Source organism: Symphalangus syndactylus, chromosome 13 (genome assembly GCF_028878055.3).
Source record: "Symphalangus syndactylus isolate Jambi chromosome 13, NHGRI_mSymSyn1-v2.1_pri, whole genome shotgun sequence".
Lineage (NCBI taxonomy): Eukaryota > Metazoa > Chordata > Mammalia > Primates > Hylobatidae > Symphalangus > Symphalangus syndactylus.
The window spans coordinates 67135207-67159060 of NC_072435.2; the positions used below are offsets into that span (position 1 = coordinate 67135207).

Here is a 23854-nt window from a genome sequence, read left to right on the forward strand (position 1 = left end):
GCTAATGAGATTAGGCATACTAATAGGCACAAGGCCCACTATGCTTCTTTAGCCTTTTCAATGTTTATTCTCCTAACGTGCCTCATGTATTCAGGCCATCTGGACTATTACCAGTTCCAGGATATACTCTGTGCTTTCTAATATCACCACAATGTTCTGCACATTCCTTTTAGAGGGCTCTTGGTTCTGTACTGGCAGAAAGTTCACTGGCATCTGTGAGAATGTATATGTACTTCTGCATTTAGAATTAGATCCTGGAGTGATTCAGGAATGGTAAACTAACCTGTGAGCCAATTATTTACAAATTCCTTTCCTCTCATTTAATTTTCACCTCCACCCTGACCTCCAAATGCCCCTAGAGCGCTTAAGGGAAGAAACAGGAGGTATTACAAAAAAGTAGGACATCCTCTCTGAATGTCTAGATCACTGTGTTTCCTGCTCAGCTTCCCTCTGGTAGAAAGGGGGAAAAGTCAACTGACTTGAGAGGACACATGGTCTCTGAGCCATCTTTGTGCCATGATTGCTGTCCCATTTTCCCTAAGAGCTGAATGGATTTCACCAGTTTTTACATAAGTAATATGACATTTTGGAGGGTTGGGCTTTTGGAGGGTTTTTTCACTACCCACCTATCAGAAGTGGGTTGAGAAGCCACTTTTGGCTTCTCAATTATAATTAAGATTGTTAAGGTGACTTGACCCTGTTGGTGTGTAATTAATAATGCAACCTTCACAAGGTATAAATGCTCTTTTAATTAGCATGGTAAAACAAAAGGGAAGATACACTCTTACACAAAAGAATAAGAAGCTTATTACACAAAACAGTTTAGGTTTTGTTTTGGGTTTTTTTTACTTTTCATTTGGAATGTTTAAACACATACAAACAGATTAATATAATGTACCTTGATATATTCCATGACCCAACTTCAACCATTATGGACATGCTGCCGTTCTTGTTTATCTAGACCACCACTCATTCCCAGTCCCAGCTAGATTTTTTTTATGGCCCTATTTTTCTGAGGTGAATGTTTCTACATTGAAATATACACATATTTTTAACTGTACAACTTTGACAAATAATATGCCTATGTGAAGCACTCCCTTGTCAAGATATAGAACATTTCCATCATCCCAGAAATTCCGTTGTGTCATTTCCTATCAATCCCTCCTCTTTTCAGAGGCAAGACCATAGTTTTGCCTGTTCTAGAACAACACACAAATGGAATTATGTAGGATGTACTCTGTTGTGTCTGGCTTTTATCACTATAATATCAAAGCTTTCTGTGCATGGTGGCATGTATAAGTAATTTATGGCTCCCCATTGCTGAAACATATTCTACTGTATGATGTCATCCACAACCTCCAGGATGCCTCCTTTTTAGTCCCCTCCCATAATGAATAGGGGACTAAATATTGGTCTGTGTTACCAATAGGACATAGATGAAATGACGGTGTGTGACCTCTGAGGCTAGGCCGTAAAAGACATTGCTGCTTCCACCTGCTTTCCCTGGGATCGCTCATTTTGGGGAAGGCCAATCACCATGTCATGAGGACACTAAAGCAATCAGCAGAGAGGACCAGATGGGGAGAAACTGAGGTCCCTTGCCAACAACCAGCACTGTGTAAAATAGATCTCCAGTCATTGTCAAGCTTCCAGCCTGGCCAAAATGTTAACTGCATCCTCATGAGGGACTTCAAGCCAGAACCACCCAACAAAGCTGCTCCTGAATTCATGACCTACAGAAACTACGTTCATGAGAGATATGGGTCTGCAGTTTTTCTTTCTTACAATTAGGCATTAGGGAAATGCTGACCTTATAAAGTAGTGAGTTAGAAAGTGTTCCCTCTGCTTCTGTTTTCTGTAACAGTTTGTAAAGAACTGGTATCTTTTGTTCCTTAAATCTTTGGTAGACTTCACCAATGAAACCATCTAGGCCTAGTAATTTCTGTTTGGAAGGTTATTAATTATTGATTCAATTTTTAAAATAGAAAGCCCTGTTCAGACTATCTCTTTTTGTGTGAGTTTTAGTAGATTGTGTCTATGTAATAATGGGCAACGGCCAGGTCAAGGGTGGAACAGGACACAACCAGCAGAAAAGCCCTGAGGCAGGAAAGAGCTTGGCATGTTAAAGTAAGGGAAAAGTGACTCTTTTGTCTGGACCCTGGTGAGCCACAGTGGGAGTGAGACAAGGAGGTGGGAGCATCAGGCAGAAAGAGACTAGACCAATGAGCATTGCCTTGTCAAAATTTAGGACTCTATCTTACGGCAATGGGAAATCACTGACAGCTTTTACAAATCTCCTTGAATCTGAGATGTAGCCACATTCTGAAGTCCTCATTCTCTTTAAGATCTGCATTCTGCAAAGCCAAAAAATCTGTCTGGGGAAATTCTGCAATGACTAATATGCGAGTAGATCAACAGGCAAACATTGATTTCTTTTTTTTTTTTTTGGCACAGGTATTAAAGCAGTTGTTCTCAATGTTGGCCTCAAAGTGGAATCACCTGGGGAGTTTTGAAAATTCCTACTTCCTTGAAACCCCAATTTTAGAGACTTGATCTAACTTGTCTAAGATAAGGTAGGAGGATTTCTAAATGCTTCTCAGTGATTCATATGTGGAGCCATGGTTGAGAACCATTAGCAGCGAAGCTAGAATGCTCACAGTTTTAATAATTTGTATTCTACCATGTATGCATTCATTTTCAGAAACAAGTTTTAACAATAGGCAATATGTTAATTGCCTAATTGTAAGAAAGAAAAACTGCAGACCCATATCTCTCATGAACATAGTTTCTGTAGGTCATGAATTCAGGAGCAGCTTTGTTGGGTGGTTCTGGCTTGAAGTCCCTCATGAGGATGCAGTTAACATTTTGGCCAGGCTGGAAGCTTGACAATGACTGGAGATCTATTTTACACAGTGCTGGCAAATAGTGCTTCAAAAAGGTAGACTTTTTAAATTGTCATGACAACCCCTCAAGAATTTTCTTACATACAATTAAATTTTTTAAATCTTATTCTCCCCCATTGGATAGATAAGGAAACTGAGATACAGAATTTGAATAATTTGCCCAAGGCTTCATCACTAATAAACAGAAGAGCTGGCATTTGAACGCAGGAAGTATGGCTCCTAAGTCCTCTTTTTCATCTACTGTTCCCAAACCTCTATTTATGGAGTCAAAATGAAGATGACAACCTGCCTGCTTTCTACATTGCCAGCACAGAGAAAGAGAACTGCTTCTTGTAATTCAGGTCCTCCAAAAACCAGACCCAAGCCCAACGGGAAAAAGTCGTAAAATAATAATCTCCACCAAAAGGGAAGAAATTTTATATTTATATATTTTTAAACCACATAATGAAATTCAAGTGTTATAAAGAAAAATTACTAGAAATGTAAAAAATATTAATCCCCAATTAAATATATTTGTAGGTAAATTGAAAAAGAAGTAGGTCACTGTAGTGGCCTAGAAGGTAAAGTAGAAGAACTCTCCCAAGGCATACAGCAAAAAAAAATGATATGGAAATAAGGAGAGAAAAGATAAGCAACTGGAAGAAAAAGTCGAGAGGTCTAATATATAAAATATAGCATTCTAGATACACAAAAGAAACATTGCAGGAGGGCTAAATACCTAATTTTATAAATTAAAAGAGCTCCCAGAAATCCAAGGTAGACTAAACTGATGAAAAATGATACATATAAAATCAGGTAACATTCCTGAACTTTGAAAAGCAAATATTATTTGCTACCATTTAGAAAGAAAAAGTTGTCAAAAAAGAAAAAGAATCAGACTTGCATTGTACTCTGTTGGAAACTTGAAAGCAGTGGAATATCATCTTTAGAGAAAAGGCAAGATTCTCTACCTAGCTATGCTATGTGAAGTAAATCCTAAGCCCCCTGACTGACTGAATGGACCCCTCTTGACCAAGGAGAACCCAGAAAAACTAAAAATTAAATTTCTAGGCCATGACAAGACAGGAAGTCAGTCACACCTCAGTATACCCCTTTGTTCATTAACTGTTACCAGATCTTTTCTTTCTTCCTTTTTTTTTTTTTTTTTTGAGATGGAGTCTCACTTTGTCGCCATGCTGGAGTACAGTGGTGCGATCTCAGCTCACTGCAACCTCCGCCTCCCGGGTTCAAGTGATTCTCCTGCCTCAGCCTCCCAAGTAGCTGGGTAGCTGGGACTACAGACGTGCGCCACCATGCCCAGCTAATTTTTTTTTTTTTTTTTGTATTTTTAGTAAAGATGGGGTTTCACCATGTTGGCCAGGATGGTCTTGATCTCTTGACCTCATGATCCACCCATCTTGGCGTTCCAAAGTGCTGGGATTATAGGCGTAAGCCACCACGCCCGGCCCTGGATCTTTTCTTAAGAGTTAAACAGAAAGCAGCCTTGGCAAACAAAGAATGGAAAACCCTTCCACTGACTTCAGCTTCAACCACCACCTGACACTATGGCCAGACTCCCCTCCCTTTTGCAGTTGAGACATGGCAGCTTACCAGTTTCACGAAGTGTTCCTTCCTGATAAATAACCACTGACCATGGGCTGTTTCTGGCCGGTTTACAGAGGCTATCCACACAGCACCTCTGTGTCCTAAGTTTCACATTTTGATGTATAGAGCCTAATTTTACTGCATTTTAACACTGTCTCCACCCCAAAGTGAACATGAAACATATGTAACATGTATGTTTGCTTACCATGCATGACCGCAACCCCCCTTCATGAATATTTGCAGTTTCTCCTTTAGCCTGTTAAATATGTGTTTAGCCAACCCATTTGGCATAAAACTCCTGTCCCACCCTACCTCCCTCAAAATGTCTGCTTTTGGTCTTAGCTGGAGGCTCTGCTTCCCAGCCTACAGGTTGCAGCCTTACTCAAGAAATAAAGTTCTCCTTTCCAGATTTATAGATCTCATGGTTTTTATGTTGACAGATGTAATTAATCTGTCAAAGGAAAAAAAGGTCTTTGAGAATGTGCAATAATTCAGAGGGTCACTCACATGACTCATCTGAGAAAGATATTAAGGAAAAGACAACAATTTATTTTGAGGTGTACAAGCACCTCAAAATATGAGAAGAGAGAAAAAACAATGAGCAAAAATACACCCTGCCATGTATGTGCATAGTTATATGTAAATGAATAAGAATATACTGGGTGTGTTAGTCTACTCTCACACTGCTATAAAGAACTACCTGAGGCCGGACTCAGTGGCTCACACCTGTAATCCTTGCACTTTGGGAGGCCAAGGCAGGCAGATCACCTGAGGTCAGGAGTTCAAAACTAGCCTGGCCAACTTGCCGAAATCCTGTCTTTACTAAAAAATACAAAAAAAATTAGCCAGGCGTGGTGACGGGCACCTATAATCCCAGCTACTTGGGAGGCAGGAGAATCGCTTGAATCCAGGAGGCAGAGGTTGCAGTGAGCCGAGATGGTGCCATTGCACTCTGGTCTGGGTGACAAGGCGAGATTCTGTCTCAAAAAAAAAAAAAAAAGTAAGTATAAAAGCTGTTCAAAAGATTAAAATGATAAAGTTAACAAGATAATAGGCAAAATAAGCAAATGCAAACAAGAAAGCAGAAATGACACCAATAATATAAGAGTAAGTGGAATTTAAGATCAAAAGCACTAAACAGGATTAAGATTGACATTATGTACTTTTTAAAAGGCACAATATGGCCAGGCGCGGTGGCTCATGCCTGTAATCCCAGCACTTTGGGAGGCCAACGCAGGCAGATCACTTGAGGTTGGGAGTTCAAGACCAGCCTGGCCAACATGGTGAAATCCCGTCTCTACTAAAAATCCAAAAATTAGCCAGGCATTGTGGCATGTGCTTTTAATCCCAACTACTCAGGATCTTGAGGCAGGAGAATTGCTTGAACCCAGGAGGTAGAGGTTACAGTGAGCCGAGATTGCACCAATGCACTCCAGCCTGGATGACAGAGGGAGACTCTGTCTCAAAAATAAATAAATAAAATAAAAAATAAAAGGTACAATTTATGAAAAAGATATCATTTTATTGTACTTATTTTATTTATTTTATTTTATTTATTTATTTTTTTAGAGACTCACTCTGTCACCCATGCTGGTGTGCACTGGCATCATCATAGCTCTTGCAACCTTGAACTCTTAAACCCGTGATCCTCCTGACCCAGCCTCCCAAGTAGCTAAGACTACAGGCATGTGACACCATGCCCAGCTAATTTTTAATTTTTTTTTTTTCTTTGTAGAGACAGAAGCTTGCTATGTTGACCAGGTTGGTCTTGAACTCCTGGCCTCAATCAATCCTCCTGTCTTGGCCTCCTGAAGTGTTGGCATTACAGACATAAGCCACCATACCTGGCCTGAAAAAGGTAGAATTTTTAAATTCTATACACCAAACATCATGCTGGTAAATTATGTAAAGCAAAAACATTAGAAATGCATAATATAGAGAAGTATTTAGTGGAAGACATAAATATATTTCTCTTGGAATTGATCAATTCTAGGGGAACTACACAATTACCTTGCTTTAATAGCTACATTTAGAATCTTATATTACTCTAACAGACAATATTCTCTTTTTTTTGTATGTGCTTAGAACATTTACATATACCATGTATTTTCTCATGAAGAATATTTTTTAAAAAAATAACAAATTTTAAAAAGCAGAGATACTAGTGACTACCTTCTCAGATAATAACACAATAAAAATTAGGGGAAAACCAAAGATAAGTTATAAGCTATTTTGGAAGCAGTGAAAAGAAGACTGCATACCAAAACTTATAGGACATTTGAAAGCTGAATCCAGAATGAAATGTTTGCCATTAAATAAATTTATTATTAAATAAGAAAAACAAAAAGGAACTAATTTTTTATCTTAAAAATTAAAAATTAACAAAGTATACTGAGACATGAGGATTTTAAAAAATAATCTAGTAGCCAAGATCAGTGAAACAGAGAACAAACAAAAAGAATAGAAAGTGTGCATAATTAAATAAGCTGGTTCTTTGAAAACAAAATAAACTCGAGTCTGATAAAGTAAAATGGATACAGCAAAAATAGACACAATTAGGCATGAAAAAGAAGACATACTACATATTCAGCAAAGAGGAAAATAATTATGAGGCTACAAGGGGACTTCAAAAAGTTTATGGAAAAAAATGGATTAAAAGATAAAAATAAGCAGGAGGCTCACTTGAGGCCAGGAGTTTGAGATCAGCTTGGGCAACAAAGAGAAACCTTGTCTCTACAAAAAGAAGAAAGATAAAAATAAAAATTACAAACTTTATTTCTCAACATGAGTTCCATCAGGTCCAAGACAGTTTTGTAAGCAATAATACCAGCTATTTAGTCCATCCCTAAAGAACTCTGAGGGTCCTGGGAATTTAACCATGTTGATGCAGTCTTTTTTACATTATTTACTTAAGGAAAATGAGTGTCCTTTACAGACTTTTTAAGATAAAGATACAAAAATAAGTAAGAAGGAGCCACATCAGGACTGTAAGGTGGATGCCTAATGATTTCCCATCAAAACTTTCACAAAAATTGCCCTTGTTTGATGAAAGGAATGAGCAGGAGCATTATTGTGGTGGAGAAGGACTTCGGTAAAGCTTTTCCAGATGTTTTTTTCTGCCAAAACTTTAGCTAACTTTCTCAAAACACTATCGTTATAAGCAGATGTTATTGTTCTTTGGCACTCCGGAAAGCCAACAAGCAAAATTCCATGAGTATTTCAAAAAACTGATGCCATGACCTCTGCTCTTGACTAGTCCACTTTTGCATTGACTGGACCACTTCCACTTCTTGGTAGCCATTGCTTTGATTGTGCTTTGTCTTCAGGAGTGTACTGGTAGAGCCATGTTTCATCTCTAGTTACAATTCCTTGAAGAAGGAATCTTTTTTTTTTTTTTCAAGGAAAAACGTGCCCATTTAATCAGCATTTGTTGTACTTTTAAAAAATGGCTTATTTAAAACAGGTTTTTTAGGTTAGCTCAAAAAAATGTTTTTAAGTATAAAAAAAGTTACATATTTCTTCCTCTATCTTCCTCTTTCCCATCTCACACTCTGTTCACCCACTCCTGCTGGTAACCACTGCTATACATTTCTTATATGTTCTTGCTGTGGCAGATTGTGTTTCCAAATATGGCCATCCCACCTGCTCTTTTGCAATGTGACTTTGCCACTTCCCCCATTAAGAGATAGAATCTATTTTCCCTCCTCTTGAATCTGGGCTGCTCAGTGTTCTAAGCTCTGTATAGGAATTAACTCATTCGAGTCTTACAAGAGCCATATGAGGAGATACCATTATTATCCCTGTTCTATAAGTGAGGAAGCAATAAAGGTAATAAGCCAAAGGTTACTTAAGAACAACATTCAGAGAGTAGAAATTATAGTATATACAAGAAGAAATAGAAACATTAATTCATCCACAGAAAGCACTCAAGAAACGTTGGTTATTATTAACAGCATTTCAAATATGTTATTTTTATGTTAATTTTGTATAATTTCTTTTTTATTTCACATTTTTCTAATTTTCTAACATATTATTTTCATTGTTTCAAAATAATCTTCCATTCCCTTTTTTATTGTTTTACTATTATTCACTTTTCAAGTCCTTAATTCTGTTTCTAAACCTTAATCCCGTATAATTTTCCATTTTTAAACTCAAATTTTAAAAAATTCATTACCTCTTTTGCATTCCTGTTTTTAGTTTTAAAAATTCTATTTTTTTTTTCAAAGCAACACAATAGTTTTTATTCAGGACAAAATCACATGGCATATAATTGACTATTTTTATTAAAGGGTGCAATTCAGTGATATCCAACACATACTTAATGTTGTATAATCACCATTTCCATCTACTTCAAAAGCATTTCATTACCACGAAAGAAAACTCTTCACCCATTAAACAGTCAAAGCAAAATAATTATTAATGAACAAAAATATCTCACATTTCCATCAAATTTGGAATGGGTAAATTAGATGTGGTCATAAAACCATTAGTGGTGGTCACGCAATGTGAGAGTACATAAAATGAAAATGATCAAATGGCTACTACATGGAACAATGGTACTAAATCTTATAAATAGAATATTCTGCAAACGAAATTAGACATAAAACATAGTGCGCTATTACATCTATAAAAATTTCAAAAACAGATTTAGTTATTTTATGGTAACAGAAGTGAGAAGAGTCGTTACCACAGAGTGGTTGGGTACAGTGAAAATTGGTAGGGCCTACAAGGCAGGCTTTTGCGATCTTTGAAATACTCTATAATTTGATTTGCTAAATGGCTGTCTCAATGAATGTGTTAGCTTCCTGAAGATACATCAAGCTATACAATTAAGAGTTGTGCACATTACCTTATGGGTCAGAATCTTGATCCCACTTGTTTAAAATTTTCATTGAAAGCTCTGCTCTTTTTTGCACCTCTGCTCTTTTTTGCATCTCTGCTCTTTTTTGCAACTGACCTGGTGCGACAGTTTTGGCACCCATGAAATGGGAAGTTTGCTCAACTTTTCAGTCAGAATTGCGTAAACTGAACCAATTGAGATGTCTATGGTAATGGCTATTGTTTGTGCTGTTATTCATCAGTACTGTTCAGTTAGGGCACAAACATGATTAGTATTTTCCTCAAAAATTGGATGATCTTCCACCGCAGACTTCATCTTCAATATCATTTCTTCCCATCTTAAAAGAAGCTATCCATTTGTAAACTGCTGATTTCTTTGGGGCATTATCCTCATATACTTTTTGGAAAGCATCAATGATTTCACCATTCTTCCACTCAAGCTTCTCCATAAATTTGATGTTTGTTCTTGCTTCAATTTTAGCAGAATTCATGTTGCTTTGATTGGGGCTCTTTTCAACCTGATGTTGTATCTTTCTTAGTGCCTCAAATTAGATCCTGTTCAGACATGTTATAACAAGTTAGTACAAGTTTGCTTTGGTGCAAACAAATTTTGGAATTTGTGCATAGTTTTTTTTTTGTAATATGCATTTTTTATGAATCTTTTGAAGTCTTACTACCAGCAATTTTACAGCAACAAATTTGAAAGCCTTAAGCAAATGAATAATTTTTTAGTAAACTATGTTACCAAAAATTGGTACTCTATAAAAAATTGCAATCTTTGTAAAAGAGATAGTGCTATGGATTAAATTGTGTCCCCTGAAAATTCATATATTGAAGCCCTAATCCCCAATATTTGGAAATAGGGCCTATAAGAAGGGAATTAAGAGTGGGACCCTAATATGATAGGGTTGATGCCTTATAAGAAAAGGGGGCTTGACTCGGTGGCTCACGCCTGTAATCCCAACACTTTAGGAGGCCGAGGCAGGTGGATCACAAGGTCAAGAGATCCAGACCATCCTGCCTAATATGGTGAAACCCTATCTCTACTAAAACTACAAAAATTAGCTGGGCGTAGTGGTGCACCCCTGTAATCCCAGCTACTCGGGAGGCTGAGGCAGAAGAATCACTTGAACCCGGGAGGCAGAGGTTGCAGTGAGCCAAGATCGCACCACTGCACTCCAGCCTGGCAACAGAGTGAGACTCCATCTCAAAAAAAAAAAAAGGACAAAGGTAAAAAAGAAAAGGAAGAGTCACCAGAGCTCTCTCTCTTGCTTTCTGCCATGTGAGGACGCAGTGAGAAGACAGTCATCTACATAAGAGTCCTCACCAGGAATTGAACCAACTGGCACTTTGATCTAGTACTTTCCAGTCTCCAGAACTCTGAGAAATACCTTTTTGTTGTTCAAGCCACCCAGTCTGCAGTATTTTGTTATGATAGCCCAATCAGACTAAGACAGATTTTGGTTGCAGAAGTGGGGTGCTGATGTACAAATATCTAAAAATGTGGAAGTGGCTTTGAAACTGGGTAATGGATAGAAGCTAGAGAAACTTTGAGGTGCATGATAGAAAAGGCCTGGATTGCCATGAAGAGACTGTTGGTAGATGCTCAATGGTTCCTAGATAGCCATGGCCAACCCAGTTTCTCCCTTTTTTTCTTGTTACCTGGAGTTCTCAGAATAATGATAGAATGTGATGGGAATGCAGTATCCTAAGATAGGGAGGACCTTCCCCAAACAGCCCACGCCTTGTTTCTATCTCTCTGAGTAAATATAACATCTTGAATTAGGGAGAGACTGACCAGGAGAGCCCGAGCTTTATTCCCTTCTCCTCTGGAATCAGGGTGTCCTTTAAAGCTTTGCCCAGTGATATATTTTTCTCTGAAAGTATATGACCCAGTGTTGGCCACCTTTCTGTGTCCTTCAGCTGTGGTGCAAGTGAGGCACATGTCGTTGAGACTCCATCCATCCCAGGCAGATTTTTTTGAGCCTTGGGGGAAAGCTCATGATGGATCCTAGGCTTCTTTTGCCCCTTGCTGCCTATCTGTAAGTAGTAAATCTGTTTCATATAACCTGTTGCATGTTAGTGTGTTTTGTCTTATGGACTCAGGTAATCCTGCAGCCCAGCATGCAGTGGGTGGAAGTATTCAGACTCCTATTCCTGTTGGTTGGTATAATGGAGGATCTTTGCTGTCCTCCACATAGTGGGAGTCCTCCCTTGAGACTGGTTATTAGTAAGACTGCTTGACAAAATTGGTGCAGTGAGCAGGGTCCAGTCTGACAGAACCATGACTTTATTGGAGAAACAGGAAGAGTGATAAGCCTTAGTACTCAGCCCTGGATAGAGACGTCAGCCTAGGGATATAGGGCCTAAGCATGCAACTGGATGATTTACGAGGAAGAAAGAATAACAGGTGGAATGTAGATTACATAACTCCTGCCCCTTGCCTCACAGATGTGAGGGAGCTGGCTGTACGGACTGAAGCAACAGGAAGAAATGTGGAAACAGGGAAGCATGTGCTCAGTCCCCTGGCTGTTGGGCATTTATGTAATCACTCATTCCTGGAGCTGGAGAGCTCAGGAATTGGGTACTCAGATGGACCCTGAGACACAGGGAACAAGAATGAAGTCCTCAGATGGTCCCTGAGGCATCTAAGAGGGAACAAACAAGTGCAACGTGTGCCTTCACAGGAAGGGAAACTTATGATCTAAGGGACAGATATGGGGAAAAAAAACAAGAAAGGACATATTATCTTGGCTATCTTAGATAATTGTTCAAGGAGAACAGAACATTTTGCTCTCCTGAAAAAAATGGCACAAGTAGGGATGGGAGCCAGGTCTCCACATGCCCATTGGAGGCCAGTCGCCCTATACTTCTGTCAAGATAAAAGCAGAAAAAATAAACCCATTATATCAAGAAGTTTTGGGCGAATGTGGTAATCCATGGTGCTTATCTGCTGGTAGAGTTTATCTCCTTACAGGTGGGGTACTTTGGGCCATTTCCAGTGCTAGTGACCATGGTTACAACCGCTGAGTACATTATAGGCATTGACATTTTGGCTGCTTGTGACACACAGCATCACCACCACCTAAGGAGTTATGCCTCCTGACAGCTAAGAATTCAAGCCTTGGCAGCGGGGCATATCCACTCCTGCCTGCCACTCAAGTGACTTAAGTTCCAGTGGGTTATTCAACAAAAGTAGTGCTGCATACTAAGTAGAGAACAGGATATTATTGAGTTAATTCAAAATTTACTATAGACAAAAATGTTACAACCCATCCTGTTACAATGTAACAGCCCAATTTGGCTGGTCAAAAATATCTTCCAGGTATGAAGATTAACAATGGACTGTCATATGCTGAATGCCAAGGCCACTTGGACAGGAAGACAAAAAAAAAAAAAAAGAGTATCCCAGATATGGTCAGGGAAAAATGTTTAACATTGGCAGTACCCACTCATAAAAAGGAAGCCCAATGGCTGGTAGGCCACTTTGACCACTAGACACAGCATGTACCCTACTTGGGTGTTTTTTGGGTTCCATTAGTCAAAGTGACTAGCAAACTTAAATCTGAATGGGGTCCTTTGCAGCAGAAGACCTTGGAAGTCATTTAACAAGCCATGGCTCAGGCACTACCTTGAAAACCTTTACAGCCTGCTAACCTGATTAAATTACAAATGTTTGCAACCTCCATGCAAGTTGATTAGAGTCTGTGGCAACAGAAAACTGCCACTGAGGTGTACCAGCCTGTGAGATTTTGGATATGTAAGTTACCTGAGACTGACACCAGATATACATCTTTTGAAAGGCAATGTCTTGCTTGTTATTGGACACTGGTGGAGACTGAGCAACTTACGGCAGGGGTGCCACATGTGACAATCCAACCTGAACTTCCCATTCTTACTAGGGTGCTCACAAACCACCAAAATAAAATTGGATCAGCTCAACAAAGCTCCATTATCAAATGGAAATGGTACAGTCAAGATTGAGACCAACTGGAACCCCAAGGGACCAGTAGGCTCTATGAACAAATGGCTAGCTTACCAGAAAGGACCAAGGAATGTTTAAGGTGTTCTTTGACTATTCCTGTGGCCACTTGAAGCCCAAGACTCAGAGGATGTCTACTGACAGTATGACATGGTTTACTGATGACTCTGCAAAACAACAAGCAGATTGGGTCCACTGGGCCGAGGCTACCATCTGGCCAATGTATGGCCATCTTTTCACTGAGACTAAACATGAACATTCTGCCAATGGTCTGCACTAGGTGCAGTGGTGATGGCCATGCAAGCCACTCCTACAATCATATCTTGCTACATTTTCACTGATTCATGGGCTGTTGCTAACAGCCTAGCCATCTGGTCAGGAGAATGGCAATTGAATGACTGGATATTAAAGAACCCACTGTCAGGGGACAAGAACTATGGCAACAGCCTTCTACCTGGAAGGGACAAATATACAGATGCTCCTCCACTTACAATGTGGTTATGGCCCAATAAACCCATTGTAAGTTGAAAATGCATTTAACACACCCTAACATATGGAATATCATAGTTTAGCCTGGCCTGCTCAGAGCACTTACATTAGCCTGCAGTTGGGCAAAATCATCTAACATAAAGCTTATTTTATTTTATTTTAAATTTAATTTAATTTCTTATTTTGAGACGGAGTCTCACTCTGTCGCCCAGGCTGGAGTGCAATGGCGCGATCTTGGCTCACTGCGAGCTCTGCCTCCCGGGTTCAGACCATTCTCCTGCCTCGGACTCCTGAGTAGCTGGGAATACAGATGCCCACTACCATGCCCAGCTAATTTTTTGTATTTTTAGTAGAGACGGGGTTTCACCATGTTATAATAAGATGTTGAATATTTTGTGAAATTTATTGAATACTCTACTGAAAGTGAAAAACAAAATGGTTGTATGAGTACTGAAAGTATAGTTTCTACTGAATATGTATTATTTTGCACCATTGTAAAGTTGAAAAATCATAATTCAAAACATCATTAGTTAGGTATGTCACTCGTGTAGATACTGGGACTACGATAGCTGCTCGTGAAAAGAAACTATGTCATGTTTTTGGATACCCTACGGGACTTCTTTCTGATCAAAGAACATCCTTCATTCCCCCAGCAATATGACAATGAATATACTCTGGTGGGATATGATGGACTTTACATGCACCCCATCATCTGCAAATGAATGGAGCCGTTCAACAATGAAACAGCTGACTCACAAAGCAACTGAAGAAAGAGCATTAAGGAGCTCTTGTAGTGGGTTGGTACTTCCATTTGACTAGGGCAGTATGGACACTAAACACTGCACTCCATCACAAGAGAAACACAGCAATGCAGCATATGTTGGCAAACACTGAGTCTGTTTGGGGTGGAGGTGGACCAGGTAGCAGCCCAATTAGGCTGCACCTGTGAAATTCCAATCTTAGTGTTCCTGATCATTCATTTTTCTTTTTTCCTTTAAAGTGCACATCTTGGGGGTGGTTTATGGTTCACACAATAGTACTCCAGACAGAGTTTTCTAACTCTTATCGGGAAGTAATGCTTTCCCTGGGATCCTCCCTTCTATGGGATCCCACAGGGGTGGGTGACATCAGAATGTCAAGTTTATACAGAATGTGACTTACTTTCCTGGACTAGATGGCTGAGGCCGAAAGATCTGGGTCAAACAACAAGGTCAATCAATGGATGCCTGCAGACGTAGTGGGCTCAGGACAGGGACAGACAGACTGAGTCATTACACCAACTCAGTGCAACCCCTGTCTGATAGGCAGAGAACATCTGAGGCTGAGGAAAGGAGAGAGGGGAACTAACCTGTCAATTTGTTCCTTCTATAGGATCATGGAAGCAGAGGCCTAGAAGCATGGGACCTTTGTGAGGTTTTCCCAAGCTGGGGACACTATGACATAGTGTTGGATTTGCCATCCTGGACCTTACTCTGTCACTGACCGGAGTGACTCCCTTGTCCTGCTAGTGGTCAACTATGCTGGCAATCCTAACACAATGGATTCTAGGCTTCTTTTGTCTTCCTCTGCCTATCCGTAAGTAATAAATCTGCTTCATGTAACTTGTTGCATGTTAGTGTGTTCTGTCTCATTGGCCTAAGGTAATTGGTAACACTGCAGCCTGGGATGCAGTGGGGTGAAGTGTTTAGAATCCTATTCTTAGTGGCTGGCATAGTGATGATCTTTGTTGTCCTTTCTGCAGTGGGAGTCCCCCTTTGGGATTGGTTATTAGTGAACCTGCTTCACAATAGAAATATGAACATCAAAGGAGATTCTCTTCCAGAGAAGAAAAGAGGAGAGCTGGAGAGAAGGCTTCCATCTTCTCAGATAAAATATAAATAATCATGAGCAGAATATTGGCAGAAATATGGTGTTAAAGGCCATTCTGGTTGAGATCTCAGATGAAAATGAGGAACATGTTATTGGAAACTGGGGAAAGGTGATTCTTGTTATGAAGTGCCAAAGAACTTGGCCAAACTATGTTCTACTGTTTTGTGGAAGAAAAACTTGCCAGCAATGAAACTGGAATCTTTAGCTGAGGAGATTTCTAAGTAAAGTCTTGAAGATGTGGCTTGTTTCCTCCTGAGTACTATAGTAAAATGCGAGAGGAAAGAGATGAATTACAAAGGGAATTTTTAAACAAAAGAAACAAAAAGATTTGAAAAATTCTCAACCATCCATATTGAAAAAAAAATCAAACTTTGTTCTAAAGGGAACATCAAAGATGTGGCTTGATAAAGAGTTTATGGGATTCTATTAGCAGAAACATTGCCAATTGGAACTGAAGGGAATGGAGATGGGATAAAATAAAGGCTGCCAAATTTTTGGAATTCTACAGGACAAGATCATAGCGCCATTTGGCTGCAAATGCTTGCTCTTCTTCAAGAAAATGGGAGAATAACCCAAAGGTGATTTCAGTGATCACCAGGGCTGCCACTCCCACCACAGGTCCAGGAGGGAAGGATGTTTCCTACTGGGTTTCAGAAAGTGGGGTACTTACAGAGAGCCACGTGGAAGGGGCCCTGGCAGAAAGCCATAGGGGCAGGGCCCTGGGAGACCCCAAGGGATATGACCACCCCACAGAGCCATGGGGGTGACACTGTCACCCCATGGGTCCAGAAGATGGGACCATCACTTCAGTGGATCTGGAAGATGGAGCATCAAACAAAAGAGGATTATTCTTTTTTTTTATTATTTCAACTTTTATTTTAGATTCGGGGGGTACATGTGCAGGTTACATGGGTTTATTGTGTGATGCTTAGTTTGGGGATATGATTATTTCCATCACTGAGGTAGTAAGCATAGTAACCAACAGTTAGTTTTTCAACCCTTGTCCCCTCCTACCCTCCTTTGTCTAGTTTTCCATGTGTATTGTTGCCATCTTTATGTCCATGAGTACTCAATATTTAGTTTCCATTTATAAGTGATAGCATGCAACATTTGTTTTTCTGTTTCTGCATTAATTAGCTCAGAAAAATGACCTCTAGCTGTATCCATGTTGCTGCAAAGGACATAATTTCGTTCTTTTTTATGGTTGCATGGTTCCACAGTTTTCCATGGTATATATGTACCACATTTTATTTAGAGTATAATTCTTTAGCCTTAAGGTCTAATGGAATTTGCCTTGCTAGGTTTTGGACTTGTTTGAGACCTATTACCATTCTTACTTTCCAATTTCTGTCTTTTGGAATGGGAATGTCTATCCTGTGCCTGGCCTATCATTGCATTTTGGAAACTTGTCTGGTTTCACAAGTTTACAGTGGGAAAGGAATTTTGCCTCAGAATGAATCATACCTCAAATCTCACCTATATCTGATTTAGATGACGTTTAGATGAGACTGAACTTTAAGACTTTAGAAATCATGCTGGAGTGAGTTAAGACCTTTGCAGCTGTTGGAATGGACTGAACATATTCTGCATGTAACAAGAGAATGAATGTTGGGGGTTAGAGGTGGAATGCTATGAACTGATTTGTTTCCCCAAAATCCGTATGTTGAAGCCCTAACCCCTAACGTGACTATATTTGGAGACAGGGCCTAAAAGGAGGTAATTAAGGTTAAATGAGGTAATAAGGGCAGAGACCTAATCCAATAGGGCTTGTGACTTATTAAAAGAAGAGACACCAGAGCTGTCTGTCTCTACTATGTGAGGACACAGTGAAAAGGTGGCCATCTATAAGCCAGGGCTCAGGTGATCCTGCCACCTCAGCCTGCCAGGTAGCTGGGACTACAGGTACATGCCACCATGCCTGGCTAAATTATTATTTTGGAGATAGAGTCTCACTGTCACCCAGGCTGGAGTGCAGTGACATGGTCACAGCTTACTGCAGCCTTGACCTCCCAGGCTCAAGCCATCCTCCCACCTCAGCCTCCTGAGTAGCTGGGACTAGAGGTGCACACCACCACCCCTAGATAACTTTTAATTGTTTTGTAGAGACATGGTCTCCCTATATTGCACATAATGGTCTTGAACTCCTGGGCTCAAGCAATCCTCCCACCTTGGCCTTCCAAAGTACTGGGATTATAGGCATGAGCCACCATGCCCAGTGTGAAGATGATAAAAAAAAATCTACCACTTGAAAAAGGATCTGGTACCAGAGCCTTTGACAACTTTTAAAGAACAGATAATTTTTTTTTTAAGGTATTACTTAGATTGTAACACTTCCCAATTTATTTTAGGATGTCAGAATAAATTGAAAATCCATTTTCTAAATAAAAGTAAAAACTGTAGTCTGGTATTAAAAAAAAAACATTCAAGCAAGATTTGTTTCAGGAATGCAATAGTGTTTGAACAACAGGAAATCTACCAACATAATCCGTTACTATAACAATTAAAAGAGAGAAAAATATATGGTGAGATCAACAAATGCCAAAATATTTATTTGACTAAATTACTAGCTATCTGTATTAAGCCATTCTTGCATTGCTATAAAGAAATCCTGAGACTGGGAAATCTATAAAAAAAACAGGTTTAATTGGCTCACAGTTCTGAAGACTGTACAGGACACATAGTGCGGGCATTTGCTTCTGGGGAGGCTTCAGGAAGCTTTGACTCATGGCAGAAGGCAAAGCAGGAGCTTGCATGTCACATGGTGAAAACAGGCGCAAGAGAGGGAGTGGGTGGGGAGGTGTCACACACTCAAACAACCAGATCTCCCAAGAACTCACGATCCCCGAGGATAGCACCAAGCCATGAGGGATCTGCCCCCGTGACCCAAACATTTCCCCCCAAGGCCCCACCTCCAACATGGGGGATTATAACCACCCCCAATGACCCAAACATTTCCCCCCAGGCCCCACCTCCAACATGGGGGATTATAATTCAGCGTGAGATTTGGTGGGGACATATATTCAAACTAGATCACCATTCTAACAAAAATTCTAAGTGAATAAAAATAGGAGGAAACTACCTAAATATAACAAAGACCATTTAGCAAACTACAGTGGCAAATAGTTTTTTGAATGGAAGGCCAAGTAAACAATTTACGTTCAAATTAGAAACTAGGCATAGAATCATGTTGGCACCGTCTTTATTTAACACCGTCTTAGAAGTTTTCATGAATACAATAAGATGAGAAAATGAAAGAACTGGCATAAAAATTTAAAAAAAACAGTTTAAATGATTTCCTTCTGCTGATGATATTATATACCTAGAAAACCTGAGACAGCCAGTAAAATACTTGTAGAGTTAACAAGATAAATTGGTAAGGTGGCTACATATCAAAGCAATATACTAAATTCAATAGGTTTTTCAATTTTCTGGCAATAAGCACCTAGAAATAAAATATTCTAGAGAAAAAATATTCCATTCATAATAATGGAAAAACTATATAAAGTGCTTCGGAATAAATTTTTAAAAAAACTATGAAAAGAAAAAGAAAATTTTATTGACAGCCACAATTTAAGAACATTAGACCTGAGAAAGGGGATGATAAATTATATGTTTCGATGAGAAAACGTAACAAAAATGGCAGTCTTTTCAAAAGTAATATATTAATAGTTGTCATCCAGTTATGTTTATTTTAGAAAAGGATAAAAATAACTGTAACATTTATATGAAAGGTGAAATGCTACAGAATAGCCAAAAAATATGAGAAATAAGAACAATGAGGGCCGGGCACAGTGGCTCATGCCTGTAATCCCAGCACTTTGGGAGGCCGAGGTGGGCAGATCATGAGGTCAGGAGACTCAGACCATCCTGGCTAACATGGTGAAACCCCGTCTTTACTAAAAATACAAAAAAATTAGCCAGCGTGGTGGCAGGTGCCTGCAGCCCCAGCTACTCAGGAGGCTGAGGCAGGAAAATTGTTTGAACCTGGGAGGCGGAGGTTGCAGTGAGCTAAGATCGCGCCACTGCACTCCAGCCTGGGCAACAGAGTGAGACTCCATCTCAAAAAAAAAAAAAAATTAAGTGGAATTTGCCTTATTATATTTTAAACATTTGAAACAAATACTATATCAAATCAATATGATATTACAGTAGGAAAACACAAGAAAAGTCAATAACCTATACAGAGAATGTCCCCCTCTCTATATATGAATTTAATATATAAAAAAGATTGGGCACAGTGTCTCACGCCTGTAATCCCAGCACTTTGGGAGCCTGAGGTGGGCAGATCACTTGAGGTCAGGAGTTCGAGACCAGCCTGGCCAACATGGCAAAACGCTGTCTCTACTAAAAATAAAAAAATTAGCCAGGTGTGGTGGTATGCGCCTGTAATCCCAGCTACTCAGGAGCCTGAGGCGGAAGAATCACTTGAACCTGGGAGGCGGAGGTTGCAGTGAGCTGAGATGGCACCACTGAACTCCAGCATGGGTGACAGAGCGAAACTCTGTCTCAAAAAAAATGATAAAAATATATTAAAAAGATGATAGTTTAACTGGAGAGAGGGTGGATTATTTTTTAAATGGCATGGCACAACTGGTTGCCCATCAGGAAGAAAATAAATTTAAACCAGCTATTTACCATATTCAAATATAAATTGTAGATAGAATATGACTGAACTTTTTTTTCTAGATATTTCAAGAAAATAGAGTACCATATTTACAATTTAGGAGGGGAGAGACTTTCTTAACTACAAATGAAAACTCTGAAACCATGCAAGAAATGGTAAACATATTTGAATTTAAAGAAACAAAAATAGGCCAGGGATGGTGGCTCACACATGTAATTCTAGCACCTTGGGAGGCCAGCCTGGGCAACAGACTCAGTCTCTAAAAAAATATATAAGAAATTAGCCGAGCATGCTGGCACAGCCTGTAGTCCCAGCTACTAGGGAGGCTGACATGGGAAGATTGCTTTTGCTCAGGAGGTTGAAACTGGTGAGCTGCGATCACATCAATGCACTCCAGCCTGGATGACAGAGTGACACTCTGTCTCAAATAAAGAGATAGATAGATAGATAGATAGATAGATAGATAGATAGATAGATAGACAGACAGACAGATTATAGATAGATAGATGATAGATGACAAAAATAAAAACAAAAAACAAAAAAATCCCCTTAATAGTCAAAATTCCAAATCGGCCAATTTCTACAATATGCTACATACAGTTGGCAAAATCTACTGGAATTTTGACTTTGTGTTTTATCTATGTAGCAATTTTCAAATAATTGACATCTTAACAATATTTCGTCTTTTAATCATAAACATTGTATGTCTCACTGTTTAAGTTTTTGTTGTCTCTCAGAAATACCTAGTAGTTTTCAGTGAACAGGTTGTTCCAAGTGGAACAGGTCTATGCAAACCTATCCCCAAAGTCAGAGTGTTATAAATAAAGTTTCAGTGCCACAAAAGAAATCGCACTCGAATGTAAAATTTTCTTTGTAATTCACAGCAAGGCAAGGTACTTCTATAGCAGGGTGCGCCCTTACAGATGGAGGAATGGTGAGCACACACTTGGACAAGGGAGGGGAAGGGTTCCTTATCCCTGACGCACGTGGCCCCTGCGGCTATGTTGTTCCCCTATTGGCTAGGGTTAGACCGCACAGGTTAAACTAATTCCAATTGGCTAATTTAAAGAGAGTGACGGGGTGAGTGGTTTGGTGGGAAAAATGGTTATGACAGAATGAGTCAGGGTGGAGCAGGTGATCGGAATGAGTCAGGGTGGAGCAGGTAATTGAAAAATATTGCTTTATCAGGAAGTTACGTTTAAAAGTAGAAGGCAGAGAATTGAACATACTGACATATTGATTCTTTGAAAAGAAATTTAGAACTTATATCTAACAAGAGGAAGCTAAGAGGCCAAAGAAAGAGGCTGATGTATCCGGTTTTTCAGAAAGAAACATTTAATAAAGACTTATGAACAGAAGCCATGTCCATGTCTTGGGCGGTAGGGAGACAACAGTGTCTGGCACCATTACTCTCAAGACCCAGGACTTACATACCATAGGAAAAGCATGACTCAGAAGGATGTGTGGGACAACTGAAGTATGATAACATTGTTATGGAATTGCTGGGAAGGGAAGAGCATGGTACTTTAAATGATGAAGGCAGGAAGGGAGGAAGGAAAGTTCTGGGTAGAGTAGGGCAAGGTCCCTGACTAGGGCTCCACCCCCATGGACCTAGCTAAGGACAGGGCTTGGAGCCCTGCCTTAGAGCCCAAATGTTGCATTTCCCAAGTCCATCTTGGCCCACCATGCCTCCAATCCTGTGGCTATAAAAACCCGAGACCCTAGCAGGCACACCCACAAGCTGCTGGAGGTGGAGAGGAGCAGATCTGTGGAAGAAGACACAAGCAGCTGGATGAGGGCTGGCATGCCGGCAGGCCATTGACCCACGAGACGAGGTGGAGTTTGGCCCAGGCACTCGGCAAAGAGCCAGACCACTCAGCGGCCCAACTCCAGGGGAAAACCATCCCCCTTCTTGCTCCCCCATCGGTGGAGAGCTACTTCCACTCAATAAAACTTTGCACTCATTCTCCAAGCTCACGTGTGATCCTGTTATTCCACTGCACCAAGGCAAGAACCCAGGATACGGAAAGCCCTCTGTCTTTGCGACAAAGTAGAGGGTATAACTGAGCTGGTTAACACAAGCTGCCTGTAGATGGCAAACTAAAAGAGCACCCTGTAAAACACGCCCACAGGGGCTCTGGCTGTGAACATTCACCGGTAGACACTGCCTTGGGGTTGGAACCCCATAGCCTTCCCGTCTGTATGCTCCCCTAGAGGTCTGAACAGCGGGGCACTGAAGAAGTGAGCCAAACCCCCATTGCACACCCTGTGAGGGTGGACAAAGGAACCTTTCCGTTCCAACATCAGGGTTGTTTTGACCCAAGGGCAAGGTTTACAGTAAGTACATGCTCTTACACAAGGAACAATAGATAAACTCGAAATCGTAGAGCTCTTCCCAGAATAAGAGTTAATCAGAAGTCAACATGGTGGATTAGCATCCAAGATGGAGTTGCTTTGGCCTCCACAAAGATCTTGCTCATATTTTGTTAAATGTGTCTTACGTATTTTATTTTTTTTGGATGCTATTATAAATGAGATTGTGGGCAGACACACTAGCTCACACCTGTAATCCCAGCACTTTGGGAGGATGAGGCAGGAGGATCGCTTGAGGCCAGGAATTTGAGACCAGCCTGGGCAACAAGACAGACCCCATCTCTCCAAAAAAAAAAAAGATGGAGAGAGAGAAAGAGAGAGAGGCCTGTGCCAGCAGCTCACACCTGTAATTTCAGAACTTTGGGAGGCCAAAGTGGGAGAATCAGTTGAGCCCAGAACAACATAGACCAGCCTGGACAACATAGGGAAACTCCACCGCTACAAAAAATAAATTAGCTGGGCATGGTGGGATGCACTTGTGGTCCCAACTACTTGGGAGGCTGAGGTGGGAAGGTCACTTGAGTTTGGGAGGTTGAGGCTGCAGTGAGTTATGACTGTGCCACTGCACTCCAGCCTGGGCAACATAGTGAGATCCTATCTCAAAAAAAAAAGAAAATAAAAAACAAAAAAGAGCCTGGGTGCAGTGGTTCTTGCCTATAATCTCAGCACTTTGGGAGGCCGAGGTGGGAGAATCACTTGAGCCCAGGAGTTCGAGAGCAGCCGGGACAACATGGTGAAACCCTGTCTCTACTAAAAGTACAAAAATTAGTCTGGCATGTTGGCGAGAACCTGGAGCCCTAGCTACTCGGGGGCTGAGGCAGGAGGATCACTTGAGCCTGGGAGGCAGAGATTACAGTGAGCCGAGATCGTGTCACTGCACTCCAGCCTGGGTGACAGGGCGAGACCTGTTTCAAAAAAAAAAAAAAAGAGAGAGACAGAGTTTTCTAATTTTGATTTCCAAATTTTGCTATTATAAAGAAATACAACTGATTTTGTTTTGTTTCGTTTTGTTTTTTGGAGACGGAATCTCGCTCTGTCGCCCAGGCTGGAGTGCAGTGGCGCGATCTCAGCTCACCACAACCTCTGCCTCCCAGGTTCAAGCGATTCTTCTGCCTCAGCCTCCCAAGTAACTGGGACTACAGGTGCAAGTTGCCATGCCCGGCTAATTTTTTAAAAAATATTTTTAGTAGA

At 40.3% G+C, this 23854-nt stretch overlaps 1 protein-coding gene across 19 annotated transcripts in view; it reads left to right on the forward strand.

Annotated features, from left to right (window-relative positions):
- The window catches only part of TMEM19 (transmembrane protein 19), a 58475-nt gene that overhangs the window by 33377 nt on the left and 1244 nt on the right, over positions 1-23854 (forward strand). For 2 of the 19 annotated variants that reach the window (XR_010115084.1, XR_010115091.1), the window contains 4 exons: positions 2455-2573; positions 6223-6345; positions 14451-14594; positions 15169-15398. The gene's annotated coding sequence lies outside the window, so the exon portion shown is untranslated. Of the gene's footprint in view, positions 1-1429; positions 1764-2454; positions 2574-6222; positions 6346-14450; positions 14595-15168; positions 15399-15538; positions 22045-23854 lie in introns of those variants that run through there. The other 17 variants (XR_010115082.1, XR_010115093.1, XR_010115085.1 and 14 more) reach the window with 11 other exon arrangements.